Here is an 18468-nt window from a genome sequence, read left to right as displayed (position 1 = left end):
TCTCAAATCATTACTGATGTATGATAACCCTAAGTCAAACCCTATCATGGGGTTGTTGGTTTTTTCAAGATTTGTTCAGAGAGGGCTTACAATTGTATTTCCCAGAAGCTGAGGAAGATGACTGATCCAAGTGGGTTTTCATGGATAAGTGGGGAGTCCTAGTCCCACACATAAGCCACTACACCACACTGATTCTCCCAAATTGCACATGTGTGTATGTGCCTTCAAGTCACCTGTCAGCTTATGGTAACCTCATGAATTTTCATAGAGTTTTTTTTAGTCATGCAGTGCTCAGAAGTGGTTTTACCAGTTCCTTCATCTGAAATATAGCCTACAGCTCTTGATATTCCAAATTGCAGATATGCATATTTAAATATTATTATTCTTTTTATTAAGAGGAACATTATACTAATCATTTCCATGTAGTGTTTGCACCTCACTCTACACTGCCGTATAATGCAGTTTGATAATGCAATTTAACTGCATTGAACTGCATTATGTGGCAGTGTAGACTTACATAATTCAGTTAAACTGCATTCTGAAACTGCATTATATGGCAGTGTAGATGGGGCCTATGTTATAGGTGTGATGAAGAGCACATAAAGGGGATGTTCAAGGAGAGTATCTTGTGAATGTGACTCACTATGTAATATATACGTAGTGAGTTTATGAATAAATGGGTTTATGAATAAAGATGCTGACACAATTCATAATGCCATGTTTTCTCCCAAGAACTGAAACGTAGAACAATTAAAACAAGTGAAGACTTTTTTTTTTAAAAAAACTCACTATCGCCTAACTATCACTGGTTAGTTTCCCGAATTTGATCAGGAAAAAAAAAATGTTTTTCGATCCAGCGACCAAAAGATCCGGGAAGATCCGGCCCACTAGCAGCTATGGGGAACTTACAAGCCTCCCTTTTCCATCAATTTTAGGGCATCAGTATTAAGAAACCACACTTTCTCCTAATATCCTTCAATAAGACTTGGGTTAAAGGCATCAGACTTAAGAAATCATCCTTTCTGGGAACCTTTCTCCTTATGCCCTTCAATAAAACCTAGGTTAAAGGCATCAGACTTAAGAAACCATCCTTTCTGGAATCCATTCTCCTTATATCCATCAATAAAACCTGAATTAAAGGCATCAGATTTTTTTTAAAAAACCATGCTTTCTGAGATTCTTTCTTCTTATATCCTTCAATAAGACCTGGGTTAAAAGCATCAAACTTAAGAAACCATGCTTTCTGGAATCGCTTGCCCTCAACACCCTCTCAATGAAGCTGAGGGCCCATCTTGGGTCCTCTCTCACTTTTACTGGAGGCATCCAAATGATGCTGCAAGTAAAAGAGGATTAATTTGAGACAAAGCAGGAAAACCTAGCTTTATCCTGGATTAATTTGATAGCCAATTAGACCTGCGCCTTTGTGAAAGGTGCAGGTCTAATTGGCTATGGGCCTTGTAGGGACAGGCTCGCAGGTAGTCCCAGGACTCCTCAGAGGCCTGTCTACGGTTTGGGACCCGCCTACCTTTGTGACCACATCTCCTCCTATGAACCCACTCGTCCTCTTGGTTCATCCGGTAGGGCCCTTCTATCGCTCCCGCCACCATCCCAGACTCGGTTGGCAGGGACGAGGGAGCAGGCCTTTTCTATTGTTGCTCCCCGGATCTGGAATTCCTTTCCAGAGGAGATCCAGCAAGCACCCACCCTGGCTTCCTTCAAAAAGCTGCTTAAAACCTGGCTCTTCTGCTGCGCCTTTGGATAACCAAGCCCATAGCTATAGTAGTTGCACAGGCCATCTCTTTGACTTGAAACACTGCACTTTATTCCTCTGCCCCCAAAGTATCTTAGAATATAACATTGCATTTTAGTTCTAGTGACCCCTCCAGGCCATCCTCTCCTCCATCCCAGTGGTCTTTTTGTTTTTTCTTCTTCTCTGATTCATATGTTATTTGAGTGATTATATTGCTTCTGTTTATGTGATTGTTTTGGTCAATTGTTATGGTTTTTTTTTATTCTTATAGCATTTTATAGTGTTTTAAGTGTTTTATTGTACACTGTTTTATGCTGATTTTATATTGGAAACCGCCCTGAGTCCCTTTCGGGAGAGAAGGCGGTATACAAATAAACTTTTACTTACTTACTTACTATACACCCATCTCATACCTTTTGGGTTCCTGGCATTTGGAGATGTGAGATGGCAGCCAGCACCTTCCCAAAAACACCCCACAAACCCCTAAAAATTAAAAGAAAATTTACCAGGAGCCATTGGGCCTCTGTTCAAGCCTGATGGAACATGCCAATGACATGCGAGAAGATGAGAGGATAATCACTCCTGCCCCTGTCACTTAGTGCTACATTGGTATGTTCCAAAACGCATACCAAAAGGCATAATGGCAGCCGGGTAAGTCCTTGACCATTTTTAGGGGTGTTTTTTTTTGGGGGGGGGGGAGGTTGAGGTGACTGCATACCAATCTGGTAGTTGCTGGGATGGTTATGTAGGGAAAGCCAGGTTTTTTTTTAGGGGGGTGGACTCTAACCTGCTCCAAAGCAGGTTTTTTAAACCTTCTTCGGCACAGATTAAAGTGCTGTCTGGAGTGGCCTTAGTTAAGGAAGGCACCCCTTTTAAACACTTATTTCAATGGGAGCCACACCACCTGAAGGAGCATTAGCCATTTTTACAAAAAGATATAAATTACCTTCTCATTTTATGGCAGGTTTAGAAAGGGTAAAATATCTCTACCCCACATTTTAATCTTGTCTCATGTGAAGGGCACCATCGGTGGCAGTTTCTTAAGTGTGTAGAAAGTAAACTGCTTATTTATTGCTATTTGAGTTAAAAAGCAAGGCAAGTGATGTTGAGCGGCACTGAAATTTTAGATCATCAGTGGACTGGAGCACGATCTGTCTCTCCCAGAAGCCTGCTCACAACAGAAAAATGGAAGCCCAGCTTGGCTAAAAGACATGTCATGGCTTTCTTCTGTTCTGATTGGCTCAATAAGCAGGGCTCAAAGGGAAGCCCCATGCGAGCATGTGGCTGCCTCTCTGCACTCCATTTGTAGCCAAAAGAAACAGGAAGAAGTTGCTTTCAGCAGCCACATGGTCTGTTGCAGCTGGGGGGAAATGGCAGTGGAGCTTGTGCCATTACGGCTAACTGAAAGGATCGAAACAGCCGGTGCCCGTTTTGAAAAATGGATCTGTACACAATCCTATACTAAACCCGATTGGATCTTCGTATGTGTTGACTCACCATTGAGCAACTGATTTTGTGGATCTACTCTAGTTGTGACAATCAGGATTTTAGTTGCATCTATAAATCTATTATGATAACACATACATTTTCATGTGTGTGTCATGTTTTCAGAGCTTGAAAACATTACTGAGAAACTAACCTGTTTGTGTTTCTTCTTAAAACAAGTGAGTTCATTGATGGTGGATCACCACCTTAGATCCTGTATGAGAAGAAAGACAGGGAATAAATAAAATAAATACATTTTAGTAAGCTTTCACTAACATGTGATTTAAATTTTTTTAAACAAAATTAACTTTTAAATTTTACAAACAAATGCTCACCAATGCTACTTTGACAATATTTCGAAGTATCAAGTAAACATGACTCATTATGCTTCTGATTCAAATCCAAGAAAATTACACCATTGGCTTTCATTACTTTAAAATTGAATGAATAAAAATAACAATATTTTGAAGGTTTTCTGTGTTTTCTGAATCTCTCTGTTGCTTCTGCAGCACCTACTATAGCCATGTTGCTTCCTAAATGAAAGAGAAGATGGCATCACTTTTCCAAATATAGAAGCTAAGTGAACTGGCAGGTGAATCTTCCTTGATCAGTAGCTGAGAGGTTGCAGCATAGGTCTGTGTGTCCCCCAGAGCTTGGTCTTCAAACACCTCAATACATGAATCTCTTGCTGAATAAGGACAACCATCTCACCTAACCATAGCAAGTTCAGATCCAGCCCATTGAGTCCTATCCAATTTCAGACAATGACAAAAGATAAACAGCAGTTGAGGTACTTACACTTTTAGGCATGATTAATGCATGATGGTCTCAGGAAGAACATTAAAAAGGAAGAAAGAAAATATGTAAACAAATAATGAACATAGGTGTGTGTCTATGAAGAGACAGGAGAAGGCAGAGTGTAAAAGGTCAAGAACTGGACAAGGAAAAGATTAATATTAGCTCTGTGTCCTTCTGTTGTCTGAATCACCTGGAGCAGGCAGTCCTGGACTTTGTTACAGGTAAATAATTACAGTTGTATCTGCCATAAATATCCCCTTGAAGGGACTACTGCAAAAAATTGAGATTGTATCTCCAAGCAACTGTCAGCTGGCAAGAATAAATTTCAAGGGCTTGAAATACTGATGTGCATTTTCTCTCATAGATATCTCTTGGTCTAGACTTTCAGGCTGCATTTTGACAGAACACATAGGATGGCTGAGAAATTAGCGGCTCAGGACCTCAGAAAAAATTACATAGTGTTGGCACTTGTGGTTTGTGTCTTCTTTACCCATAGACCTGGCAAAACAGGAAGTCATCGCTCCAGAGAAGAACAGGAATATTAACAGGACATATCCTTTTGCATTTAAAACACTGGAGATAATAAATCTTGCACCAAAATGGCAAAAATCTAAAGAGGTCACTGAGTAATGGCAGACATAATATCAGTGCTTTTCAGTGCTATAATAAATCTGGCACTGCTCTTTTAACTTGAGTTGCTTCTGTAGAAGCTGCAGATCAAAAGCTTCTCTTTCTTCACTTTCTGTACTCAAAAGATGATACCTGTGTGTATATGTATATACACACAATCACCTGTTTTTCATTTTGCATATTTGTTGGAAATGGTAACATCAGTCCTTGACTATAAAATCAAATGCTTATCACTTATTTGTATGATCTTGTTCTACAGTTCTATAACTACCTAGCAGTCTGCCTCATTTATAACAAATATTGTGACCTTTGTACAGTACTTTTGCCATTCCTTCTCCATGAGGAATTAGAGTACAATTTATGTCAGGTAAAAGAAAGAAAAACTATAATTAGATTTATATTACTCTTTAATATAGAACTGCACAGACATAGGGCTATGTTTGTTCATTTAGTATTTGGGAATTGAGGAGGCCACTTTCTGTTCAGTGGTCCAGAGGTGTGAAATAAAATTGTTACTTAAACTGTACTCCCACTCTTAGAAATGTAGTAGTGCTGGAAGAGAGTTCTGCGGATACTGTGTGGACTGCTAAAAGGATAAAGAAATGGGCTCTAGAGCAAATCAGACCTGATCTCTTCCTAGAAGCAAGAGGACTAAACTGAGATTGTCATACTTTGGACATATTATGAGAAAACACGATTCACTAGAAAAGACAATGCAAATTGAGTATTTCTTATCCAGAATTCCCAAAGTTGAAATACTTCACAATTCAAAATTGTCCATATAGGCAATTGAGATAGAGACACCTTTGTATTTTGATGGTTCAGTGTACGTAAATTCTGCTTCATTCATAAAATCATTAAAATATTGTTATAGAATTCTCTTCAGGCTATTTAGAGTACATCCTGCAACTTCATTTAATGTGGGGCAAGGCTGCATTGGGGTGGCCTTGCCTTGTATTATCCCGCATCAGCTCTGTGCAGTGTTTGGCCACCATGGAGTTGATCCAGGGACCCTTTGCATTAAATGATCAGTGTAGATGTGCCCACGGGCATCCGGCCAATTTAGGAGCCACATTGCAGTCTACATAATGCAAAAAGTTCTGCTTTTTAAAATAAATGAATGATAAGAGAATTGAGGTCTGGTAAAAGGTAAAGGTTCCCTAACATTGAGTCTAGTCATGTCTGACTCTGGGGTTTGGTGCTCATCTCCATTTCTAAGCCAAAGAGGCATAGACACCTCCAAGGTCATGTGGCCAGCATGACTGCATGGAGCACCATTACCTTCCCATTGGAGCGGCACATTTACATGTTTTAGAATTGCTAGGTTGGCAAAAGCTGGGGCTAATAGCGGGAGCACATCCCACTCCCCGGATTCGAACCACTGACCTTTCAGTAAGCAGTCCTGCTGGCACAAGGGCTTAACCCGTTGTGCCACCAGGGGCTCCAGGTCTGCAGTGATGGTGGAATATTTCCATTCTTTTTCCACAGTATCCCATTTCCAATCCATGGTATATATCATAATCAGCCCCAAACAGATGAAAGTGTCCCAAACAGGTCAAAGAGGAATGAAGGAGAAAGGTAGGTTCCAGAAAAATATAGCTTAATAAAATGTCTTGTGCTTTCCTGAGAACCTCCAATCAAATGGTTTTCTTCAAAGATTTTTCACTAAAGCATATGTCTGTAAAAACAATTCCGCAGCAACGTGGCCAGCTCTGGCAAAAGGGAAGGTGCATGGGGTGGTTCGTGGTGCACCATGCGCCCTCTCTCCTCCCCTCATCATACAGAGGGGCAGGAGAGAGTGCTTTGGCATCCTTTCCCTCCCCTCATCAGATGGAAGATGGCACGTTGCCTCGCCGCTCTTTCTGCCATCACGCTGGGATTTGGGGAGGAAAGTGTTCCATTGGAGCTTCCCAAACAACACTTTCCTCTCCATGGTGGGAGACAAAGCACCTTTCGGCACTTCACCTTCACTTTAGTAGGAAACTGGGTGGGTCTGCCGTGTGTCGTGTGATGGCACAAGGCAGGCCCCATCCAAACCATGAAATAAAGCTGCAAAACTTTAGAGGTCCCTAGTAAGCCTTCACTTGCCTCTAGAGAGTTTGGGGCTAAAATTATGTGAGGAACAGGATGGGATTTGGGCAATGGCTGATGACATCACCAATGGCTTTCTTTTCCAACATTCTTAGAAAGAGATGGATATTTCTGAGTTATCTGTCAGGAGAAAAGTTGCAGATTCCCTAAACACATTATTCCTCCTTCCACAGGCAGAATCTTGCATGGAGGTGTTGGAGACATGAAACTGGACACTCTGTCATCTAGAGCTCACAGACTGTAGAGATGAGTACAGGTTCAAATTGAGGTCTGCAGTGTTGATGCTCAGATCACCTTTCAGAGATTGCCTAACAGATCTTCATTAAAATATTCTTACTTTTTGTCTTACAGTCATGTAAAATTGATGTCTCTTTTCTGTCACAGCGTGCCAATTGTAATGATATATAACTCAATTTCCCTCAGGTGGGTTAAGCTTCAGCACATCAGGTAGCAGTGAAATATTATTTAAAACTGGAAATCTAACAGAATCACTACAATGCAAAAAAGAACATATGGTAAGCAGATCTGTAGGACCAGAACTAGAACTAGTTCTCTTTGTACCTCACTTCAGTTTAATATTAACAAAATCAGTAGCAGGAAAAAAAAAATCTAATCATTCAAGGGAGATGCTATGACACTGAGATTTTTCTTCTTCTTTGCTGTCCTAACATTGCATTGCACACCTTTACCAGAAATTTAAAGCAGAACCACTGTAACACAATGTTTCCTACTCCTATTCAGACCAATAGATTAATGATACAGAAAGCCACGGAAAGATCCAGAAAAATCAATAAGGATAGGACTCCCCATGTGTTTTCTCCAGAATAAGCCATTAGTCTCAGGATGGACCTACACTTCGCTATGTCCCAGGATCTGATCCCAGACTCATAGAATTCATTCTAAGCAGATTTTTTTTCATGTCAGGAGCGACCTGAGAAACTGCATGTTGCTTCTGGTGTGAAAGAATTGGCCATCTGCAAGGATATTGTCCAGGGGATGTCTGGATGTTTTAATGGTTTACCATCCATGTGGGAGGCTTCTCTCATGTCCCCGCATGGAGCTAGAGCTGTCAGAGGGAGCTCATCCACGCTCCCCCCAGGTTGGATTCAAACCAGCAACTTTAAGGTCAGGTAAGCAGATAATATGGGATCAGACCTGGGATATAGCGCAGTGTAGACCCAGCCTTGTAGCAACCAAGCATGTCTCAGTACCATACTTGGCCCAGGAACCAGACTGCAATGGATCAAGATTATCTGTTTCCACTTAGGACATCCCAAACTACCCAGATACCACATGCTCTGAGTCCTCTATCTTTTACAGCATGTAGAAGAAGGAAATATATTGGATCAAGTTCTAGAATGATGCCATTTTGGTCAAGCTTATTAGAAGATCCAACACACATTGGGCTGCTCCCAATATACACTGGCTATTTACCCTGTCCATGATCATAAGCGAACTATTGGAGTTTCAAATCCAAAAGTCAATTTTCCAAATGCAGGGATATCTGGTGAAGAGCCTATAATTCCCAATTCAACTAGATCTGTCTTAATTAAATAAATCTGTCCCTTCAATTGAAAAAAAAAAAACCCTGCCAGTTCAAATGATGCCGCACCCTTATTCATCATCTAATCTTTCCTTTGGCACGTCTGTCAGCTCCCAGTTTTGAGACCTCTGACCTAAGGCAACATTACTCATGAGCATGTCTATAATTTCAATCTGGAAGTGTCCCTTTTAATCAGAGCAGTTGATTAGAGACTTTTCCCCCTGAAAGATGAGCTACTATTGTATTTAAAAATATGGTGCTCAGCTAGGGTCAGCCATGAATTTGAATGGATGAATTTTCTTCCTTCCTTTTGGAAGGCAACTCTTATCTGATTCTGGCTCCAAAGGGAGTAGCACTTGTTTTCAAGTATTCTTTCTCTCTGACAGCAAACACTTCTGAAACCATAACTTCTCTCACCACTTTACGTTCACCTGCGTGACTTTGGAAATAATTTACTGCAACAGTGGTTGGATGTTTGAAAGGATGCCAGCGACATGTTAGATCTTGTTTGGATCATTAACACAGAATAAGATAAGAAAAAGGGAGGCATGAAGAAAGCATTGGGTTTGTCTGAATCCTTCATAGATAATCAGAATCCCACCACTTGCAATTTAAACTCTTCCTCTCATACACATAAATATTAGATACACACATGCACAGAACATCTTGCTGCTTGATGGCAATATGGAATTCTGTACAAAAGCTGGGTGGTATTGGCAAAGGGTCCTGGACCACACCTGAGAGCAGCAGGCTAGTTTAGGAGATGTAGGATGGGCTATATGGATGCAATTATGCCTGTCACGAGAGATGGCTTGGCTATCCAAGAGGCTCAGAAGAGATGGAGGATATAAACATCATGCTCTTTCTGAGAGTGTGGTGCTAATATATGAGAAAAAGCAAAACTTTCTTTTTAAAAAGAGAGAAGATTACAATCTTAAAGTCACCACAAACATTTGGTTTCCTGAAATAAACAGCAAGACACCCCTCTTCTATTTTTATGAACAGAAAGTTGGCAGTTGTGTCCATACTCTACAACAGTGTGGTCCAACCTTTAGTTACCCGAGGGCCAATCAAACTTTAGTATAGGAATGTGAGGGCCAGAGACATTCCAGAAAGAAAACGTTTCTTAAAAACTTAAAGCAGTAAGAAGGGTAAACCCAGAATATCAGGGCAGATAATTCACAATATCTACTTTGAAGTACATTACCTGAGTCCACAACATATAATCCAGTTCAATGTGGATTTTATATAGCTGTGTGGAAGGGGCCTTAGGGCACATCTAAACTGCTATATAATCCAGTTTCTGAATGCAGATTAACTGCATTGAACTGGATTCTATGGCAGTTTAGGCTCATATAATCCAGCTAAAAGCCATTAACCTGCATTCTGAAATTGAATTACATAGCAGTGTAGATCTAGCCTAAGTAAACCAAGTGAAATTCATGGTGTCACTGTAAGTCAACAGATGACATAAAAGTGCATGGACATTTGATGGGGTTGTATAAATAAATAACAACATGGTTTTAGATTACAACTCCCATAAGCCTTTTCAACAAACTTCACTCTACACTTCATTAATGTTGAGAAAAAATATGTTCAAGTGGAAGAGTGGAAAATCATTGGCTTCTCAATATTTTAGATTTTAATAGATCTTAGCCATTGTGGCTAATTGAAAAGGCTTATGGGAGTTGTAGTCTAAACGCTCTGTTGTTGTTGCTTTTCTCATGTCAGAAGTGACTTGAGAAACTGCAAGGTTGGGTTGCTGACCTGAAGGTTGCAGTTTCAAATCCAGCCCAGGGAGAGTGCGGATGAGCTCCCTCTGTCAGCTACAGCTCTATGTGGGGACATGAGTGGAGCCTCACACAAGGATGGTAAAACTTGAAACATCAGGGCATTCCCTGGGCAACGTCCTTGCAGATGGCCAATTCTCTCACACTAGAAGTGACTTGCAGTTATTGCTGCTATATTTATCAAATTTACATGGCACTTTCCAGTAAAACAACAAAAAATAGTGGCTCCTGCCAAAGGCATACAGTCTAAAATATATATGTATAGACAGAGGGAAGGAGGATTAACAAATAACAAACTATATAACATCTGTACAGAATCAAAGGGTCTTCAGTCCTGATATAGAATACTCAACTTTCCAAATAGATCAGGGTTTGAATCTCAACTCTGCTATGAAGTTCACTGCATTATATTCAACCTTTAAACCAACATACCCTTCCAGGCAGTTGTAAGAGTAAAGTAGGTATTCTTTACACATTGTACCTTTATTATTTTTGAGAAATAATGGGAAACATGCAGAAAAATAATGTTCTGCTCAATTCCTGCTGACTCTCAAATATTAACATGACTTTGACTATAGTGTGGTTCAATTAACAGTATTTATGTGACTTCCTTGGGTTTTAGCCCAGTATGATGTTTTTATGGTATGTAAAGAAGATTACTCTAAATTTTTATGTTTCCCATTGAGAAAACATAGCTGAGTAGATGTTTCTATTAAACATAATTCTTATTCCCTTTGTTTTCTCTGAATACCTAGAGGTATTTCCTCTGCATTTTGCTTATTTCTGGATTGGAGAAAAAAGAAGTCTAATGACAGGTGGAGAATATATTAACAATTAAAAGCCAATCATGTCTAAGGGTATGTAGGTATTTGGGATGTATCTTAAATCAGAATTACTAATCTAGAGGCAATTGTGATTCTCAATCAATGCCTTTCAATTCCCAAATTGAAAATTGGCCTACTGCATGGGCTTCTGGGAGTTGAAGTCCATTTCTTCTGAAGGACCAAAGGTCAAAAGCCATTGGTTCAGAGATATGCCATCTGAAAACGATTGAAATTATGTTAAAAGTGAACCCAAATTTAGTCCATATATATGAAAAATTGGAAAGGTGATTGCTTGGTTCAGACAAAATGCTAAATCATTGCTTTAATGTTCTGCTCAAACACAGTTCTCTTTCTTCTTGAAGAGGTGGAATCCTGTCCTTAGCCAAACAATACAGGTCCCTGAAAAAAGCACATCTAACAAGTAAGCACAAACTTTGCTGCAGAATTTTTGAACACAAGCTTAGCCATAGGCTTGATCTGGGCATGTATTCAATGTGTTGTTTTTGTGCTGGTGGTGCAATGGGTTAAATCCTTGTACCGGCAGGACTGCTGACTTGAAGGTTAGGTTGCTGACCTGAAGGTTGTCAGTTCGAATCTAAGGCAAGCATGGATGAACTCCCTCTGTCAATTCCAGCTCCCCATGCGGGGACATGAGAAAAAAGCCTCCCACAAGGATGGTAAAAACATCAGAACATCCAGGCGTCCCCTGGGCAACATCCTTGCAGACGATCAATTCCCTCACACCTGAAGCGACTTGCAGTTTCTCAAGTCGCTCCTTACACAAAAAATATATAAAAACATCTCTGACTTATGGCAACTTGAAAGTAAACCCTATCACAGAGTTTTCTTAGCAAGGATTATTCAGAGTGGCTTTGCCATTTCCTTTCTCTGAGGCTGAGAAAATGTAACTTACCTAAGTTCACCCTGTGGGTTTCCATGACTGAAAAGGATTCTTAACCCAACAACTCAAACCACAATGCCATTTGTGCTCACAAAATGGTTACCCACACATTTCTTCCATATTATCTTCAGCAGAGTTGAACATATATCTATAAACGATATATGAGAATCCATCTTTCTTTTTCAAACTGGGAATGGATGTCCTCAGTGTGAAAGTCCATGCAGATCTCTACAGCCACTTATGGACCCATGGCCAAGAATCTACTACTGGAAGACAATCACACTCAGCCATGATGATGATATGAGAATCAGATCAGATTAGTCTTCTATTTTCATTTTCACTTTGTTCAATTTTTATTTTAAATATATACATTCATATCCAATTTGTGAAGAAATTTGTGACTTTTTGGTAAGTTCTTATTTTGAAAAATGAACTAAATGAAATTCTTAAGCCAGAGTTTTAAGGGCCATTCCCAAATGGATTCGGGCACAAATCTTTCTTGCTCCTATAGTTGGTGTTAAAACACACACACATACAAAACCCTCAGTTTTTTTAGAAAAATAATTTGGAATTTTGTGAATTTTGTAAAGGTCTTGTTCTAAAATGTGCCACATAATCCATGGGCAATGTGCCTTTCATTGTACTTATTTGTACCCCCTAAAGAGAGAAAAATAAGTGACTTGTAATTAGCATTTTGGCAATCGCTGGAAATGTGAATGGTTTGAAGGTGATCCCCTCAGAAAAAAAAAACACACAAGGAAAAGATACACTCTTCCAGCAAGGCTTAGGCTGGGAAGAACCATCTGCAAACATTTTATACTGATCTTTATGGTCTGCAGTTTAGGAACAATGTGCTTGAGCATGTACAGAGCACTTTCAGTGAACCAACACCCATGGAGACTGGTAAATGCAGTGGATAAATGTAATTTCTGGTTGCTTGAGGGTTACTACAGTATTACAAATGTGCCTAATACTGTACCACATAATTCTGTATTGGCTTGGTATTGATATTGAAATACAGTGAATATAAGCAAATAAAGACAAACCTTATTTATAACATTTCCATTAAAATTATTTTAGTTTAATTTTTATTTAAAATATTATTTCTTTGATTTTTGGCCATTTACTTAAGAGTTTCAGTTGACTGAGAGTCTACTGCAGAAGGTACGGTTAGTCTCGTATGGAAAAGAGCAATACTAATGTACAATAGCCACTGCTAAAAAAAATGCCAGAGACTAAGAATAGGCTGAGTGATCTATCGCAGAGTTGATGCAATCTACCCACCGAGCACCTGCACACACACAAAACACCAATGATTTTTAGAAACCTGGATTGCAAACCACAGTTCCTTCACTCCATACAATTTTTCAGTAGTGTCAAAAATACAGGCGAAAATGCCTTCCTAATCTCCACATTTCTAATTCCCCAGTCATGCCTCATATCAGTTTACTCAGAACCTTTACTTCACTTCATTACTCCCTGGCCTAAATATCTTCTGAAGGTTGTCCTGACAGATTTATATTCTGAGTATTAGACAGGAATGAAATTCTCTGCTTTTCCTTTACCTATACTACATAAACATGTCCACTGTGGTGTGTACAGGGCTCTCCCAATGCTGTTAGCAGACTGAGGACGAAGGCACCATAGTCCGATGAAAGAAAGAGAGAAAGCCTTTCTGCGAATACGGAAAAATTGGTCCTTTTGCTTTCAAAAGAAGTCAGCCCTCGTGTCCAGAATCATTTTAGTCACTACGGTAATGATAGGAAACAACTTTTTTCGAGGACAGATTTCGCAGGATCAATATAATCCAGGCATTTTTAGCAAGTTCTCTTGCTTGTCAGATTTACCCACGCAGGTTGCTATGTATGCAATGCATTATTATTTATTATACTGAAAAATGAACATTATTTTAAACTACTAAAACCATTTTCTAAATATAATGTTTTAAGCTTTGAGAAAAAGAGATAAAGGCAAAAGAAATCTAGTCTATTGTGTTTGTGAATTGATCAAAATGTTATTTGTGGAGGGTTTTTATTTATTTACATAATTTTGAGTAGTATAGATGATTAATAATTTCACTGGATTCATTTTATATAAGAATGTATCAAAAGGTCCAACCCCTCTGTGTAACCTGTTCAGTAGATGATTCTTATTAGAAGTGATGTGCTCTATTGCAATTAACTGCTTTAACTGTACACTGAGTTGTTCAGCAGACATATGGAAATGATGGGAATTCCCTGTGCAAATGTTCTGTTTTGCACATAGACGTCATGCACATTAGGAATCTTACATTGGCGTCACCATGATAATTTTATCTGCCAACCCCTATATTCATAGGGATGCACCCCTAAACTTAGCATGGAAACAAGGAATTGTAGATAATAATAGTAAACCTCACTGAAATAAACAACTTCTGCCAGAAGTTACCATGAGTGGTGCTGTAATATTCCTAGAGAAGAAGCCTTATCTACACAGCCCCATTATTCGGTTTCAATACGGTGTGCCAGATGCTAAATTGAGTCCAACAGAGTCTACACAGGTACGGGCTCATCCACCGTGGAGATGACAGGGAGTCTCCACCACCCTAAATGTCCACACTGTCCCCTGTGTTGTGGTGATTTTCAGCTGTGACTCAGCAGCTATCTTTCCCTCATCGTTTAATCTGATGCCGAATCCTTTGGATTTTCCTTGACTTTGGGTAATGGTCCATGTAGAGGTGCCCTAGGAATTTTCCAGCACAACTCTATAGTGACTGTCAGCAAGAGCATACTATAGAATCACCTGGAGTGTCTATAAAATTTCTAGAAAGAACATATTTTGTCAGATGTGGGTAGGTGAAACCATGGGTACTTGTCCCACAGGTATGGAGGTCTTTGTGGATTTAAATGCTTAACTACATTTTAAGTTAATCCAATGCTAGAATATTGAGGAGAAAAAGAACATTTCATGGGAGAAGTAGACTTATTATGGTGGGAAGAATATCTTCATGACAGCTGAAGATTAATACACAGCAGATTGTATGCTGGCATCCTGTTGGTTAGTCCCAAGTACAGTAAACTTATTCAATCAATTGTTGAATAGAAAACACATAGGTAAATCGAATTGATTCAACGAATTTATTCTAGATAGGACTAACAATGGAATTTAAGCCTGTGGTTGCAAGCTGCATGGGGAAAATATGTTCAATGTCTATATTTCAGAGGCACAATTCTGAAACACTTAGGATTAAGTGTCTGAAGGTTTCTGTAGGAATATGGTGGAGTAGAAATCAAGAGGGCTTTCGCTTAATAAGTATTACGGTTCAGCTTGTCAGTTTGGTATTTGCAAGGAGTGGGGTCAGGTGAGTGGTGCTGGATAAATCACAGCAATTTGAGATATCATTTTCCTCTCTGACGGTGTTTAAATTTCTTCCACATTATAACAGCTACTCTTTTCTCACTCTGACCAAAATCCCTCATTCAGGGTTGTTCTTGGAGGACTTTGTGCAGTGACATTTCGATGTTTCCCAGATCCAGTTCCCCAGGCATTGCTACAATTGTATGTCTTGGGAATTCAGATTATCCTTCGGCACACCAAAAAGCCCTGTAGATGAGACATCTGCTTTTTCTATTTGTGGGACTGAGGTTAAAGGAAGAAGGAGCCAACCAATTGTTCCCCAAGGATTGATTATATTTGAAACATTGGTTGTCTGATCATTGTGTCCCTTGCTCTTATTTGTCCACAGCCAGTGTGTCAAGACAGAATCCAGGTGGTGTGTTTAATCCATCACAAAGTACAGTTAAGACTTGGTAGAGACAAGAGGAGATTGTTCCAGCAGAATTATCCATGGTTTCTTTTGTAGATTGGTCTCAGGTTTTGATCATAGCAATGGAGAGCTTTGGAATCTAAGATTTTGAGTTGTGAAGTTTAACTACTGTGGAAGAAAACAACAGAAATATCTGTGGAAACTCAGCCTTGATTGCTTTTCGGAATTGGGTTCATCTGACAAATTTCAAAACTTTCAGAAATCAGAACCACATCCCCCGTTTAATTAAGCACTATTCAAGTTTCTTTGTATATGGGCCCAGACCAAGTTAGGTTTTGTCTCAGACTCAGCTTACGGTCCCAGAATAACTGTTGTTTTTAATATTATTATTAAGACCAATTGGTACACATCAGATGTAATGGGGAGGCACTGCTCTCCCAGACCCAGCTTCAGGTCCCAGAGTAACTATAGTTATTTGTGTTAATATTATTAACACACCTTGGTACACATCAGCTGTAATGGGAAAGCAGCCCTCTGTCAGTACCTGCTTATTGTTACGGGGCTGAAATGAAATGAAAATGAATGCAAGCATGATGACTGTGTGGCTTTCATTTTCATGTCACCTCTCATTTCCTACAAAAATGTCATCATTCGTTTTGTGTAGACGAATGGTCGAAACAAAACGATAGCACGAAGGAAACTAGGGAAAATTTTCCCACACATCTCTACTGTGTAAAACAAGTTTTTTTGCCACTTTAAATTTGAACAAATTAGATTCCTTTATTTTGATAATTACGTACTTTGGGCACATCATATGGAACATGTCAGTTAATCATAGATGTTCCCTGAACTTTAATTATGTTTTTAAACATCACTATGATAAATATGCCATTAAACACAATGAGAAAAATTCTCTATGGATTAGAAAAACAAAATAATTGGAAATGTAAAAAATGGATATTCTGTAGCGTTTTCCAACTTTTTTTTCCACACCAGGCATCATTACTTTCTGACTCTAATATTATAAACTGTCACAGTATCTAGAACAATACAGACATGTATGATTTCAGTCCCTTATTTTTTGGAGGAGTGAAGTCAAGAATATAAATAAAGACCTATCTCTAATAGTCTTCTTATGCACATTACAGCAAAGTCTTTTTATTTGCTTTAATGTGTAGAAAACAGGGCTTAAATCAGTGTGGCTTCAGCATTTTTGAGTTAATTGTACCAGCTTCCACTAGCTATTGATCAATATTGACAACTGCTACTTTAGGATATTAAAATCATAATCTCATCAATCTTTCTGTAGCATTTTTTCTATCATCTTTTTACAATTTCTGTGCCATACCATTTCTCTTCTATTTGGGGGAGGGAATTGGCTCTCACAGCAGCTGTACTTGCAAATAATCAGTTCACTAATTTCATTCAGTGGTAGGTTTCACTCTCAGAATTTATAACGCTGAGAGGGGAAATCCTTAGAAAGACAGAAACCATCCTCTGGAAAACAGAAATGTTCTTTCATAGCACTTGTGGTCACATATTTCAAACATCAGGTTCAGTGGCATCTAGCACAGAGAGCAAGCAAAGGGGAAGATGAATATATTGTCTACTTAGCAAAATGAAAAAGTCTAGTGTTGGACTTGGAGAGAGAAGGAGCTAAGCATCAACTAAAGACAATTTGGCAAGATCAAAAGCAAGAATACTCAATAAATTTCCATAGTTTTACTTTTTGAAGGTAGGCTTGAACAACTACGAATGCCTAGTACTGACATCCATCCAGGCCACTGTTCTTTCCACCAACTAGTAGTAACTTTCCCATAAGAATGTAAGTGTTCGTTATTTTTATTTACAGAGAAAAGAACAACTAATTTGATCAATTTTCTTGCTTCTATGCGAACGTCTTCAAAAAACTGCAGACCTTTCAAAGACTAATCACAATCCAGGACTGACTCTACACCAAAGAAAAACAAAAACAAGTAAACAATAAAAAAAAACCAGTGGTTTTTACTACACAGAAAACAATGTTCTTGTGCAGCAAATGCCATTATTCTTTCTCTAAATCAATTGAACTTGCAGTAGTTGCAAGAACATTGAAACACTGAGGGCCCTTCTACATTGCCATATAAAATCCAGATATTCTGCTTTGAACTGGATTATATGGCAGTGTAGACTCATACAATCTGATTCAAAGCAGATAATGGTGATTATCGGATTTGATAATTTTGATTATATGGCAATGTAGAAGAGGCCTGAATTAAGCATGTCAAGTAAGGGTAATAGCAACGTAACACTGCGAGGAAAATTACAATATGAAGAAATGAAAAAGGGCACAAAGTGCAAGATAACAGACTAATTGCTGACATGTAGTTCTCAGAAATGTCATGTAATGCTGGATCAAATTAGAAAATTAAACTTTGCTTACTCTAGAGGGGCACAATCTGAGATTTGGTTGGCATACCTGCCTATAGTACGAAAAGGAGAAGGCTTTAATTTATTTATTTATTTATATCTTGCTTTTCTCCCATGGGTGGAATTCACTTACTAATTAAGATTTTAGTAGCCATCCCGTAAGAGCTAGCCTTCTAATGATATGGAAAAGATACAAGGAAGGGATTGAGCAGAAAATTCCTTTATGGTTGTGCCCTTAGGAAGCAGTGTTAAAACCAACATAAATGAGGAACAAGGGAGAGAAGTGGATAAATGGCTGTTTTCATTATCATCAATTACAGGATATATTCAGGAAAGACAATAAAATTTCCAAATCAGAGTTGGAAAATATTTTGTGGAAAGAAAATAAAGAATTGATTTCCAGGGTATACAAATATATTCTAGAGTGTACCCTGGAAGACAATAGAATAAAAGCAGTAATGATTTCCTGGTCCAGAGATTTAGGGAAAAATAAAGATTTGGA

The 18468-nt window shown here is 38.8% G+C and overlaps 1 long non-coding RNA gene across 1 annotated transcript in view; it reads right to left on the bottom strand.

Annotated features, from left to right (window-relative positions):
• Positions 1–3389: 3389 nt before the first annotated feature.
• Positions 3390–18468, bottom strand: part of LOC103278713 (uncharacterized) — a 110606-nt gene continuing 95527 nt past the window's right edge. Inside the window, exon 4 of the long non-coding RNA XR_010001862.1 lies at positions 3390–3449. This is a non-coding gene — a long non-coding RNA (uncharacterized LOC103278713). The remainder of the gene's footprint in view (positions 3450–18468) is intronic.

Source organism: Anolis carolinensis, chromosome 1, assembly GCF_035594765.1.
Source record: "Anolis carolinensis isolate JA03-04 chromosome 1, rAnoCar3.1.pri, whole genome shotgun sequence".
In the NCBI taxonomy this organism is placed as follows: domain Eukaryota; kingdom Metazoa; phylum Chordata; class Lepidosauria; order Squamata; family Dactyloidae; genus Anolis; species Anolis carolinensis.
This window is presented reverse-complemented; position numbering and strand designations above follow the sequence as displayed.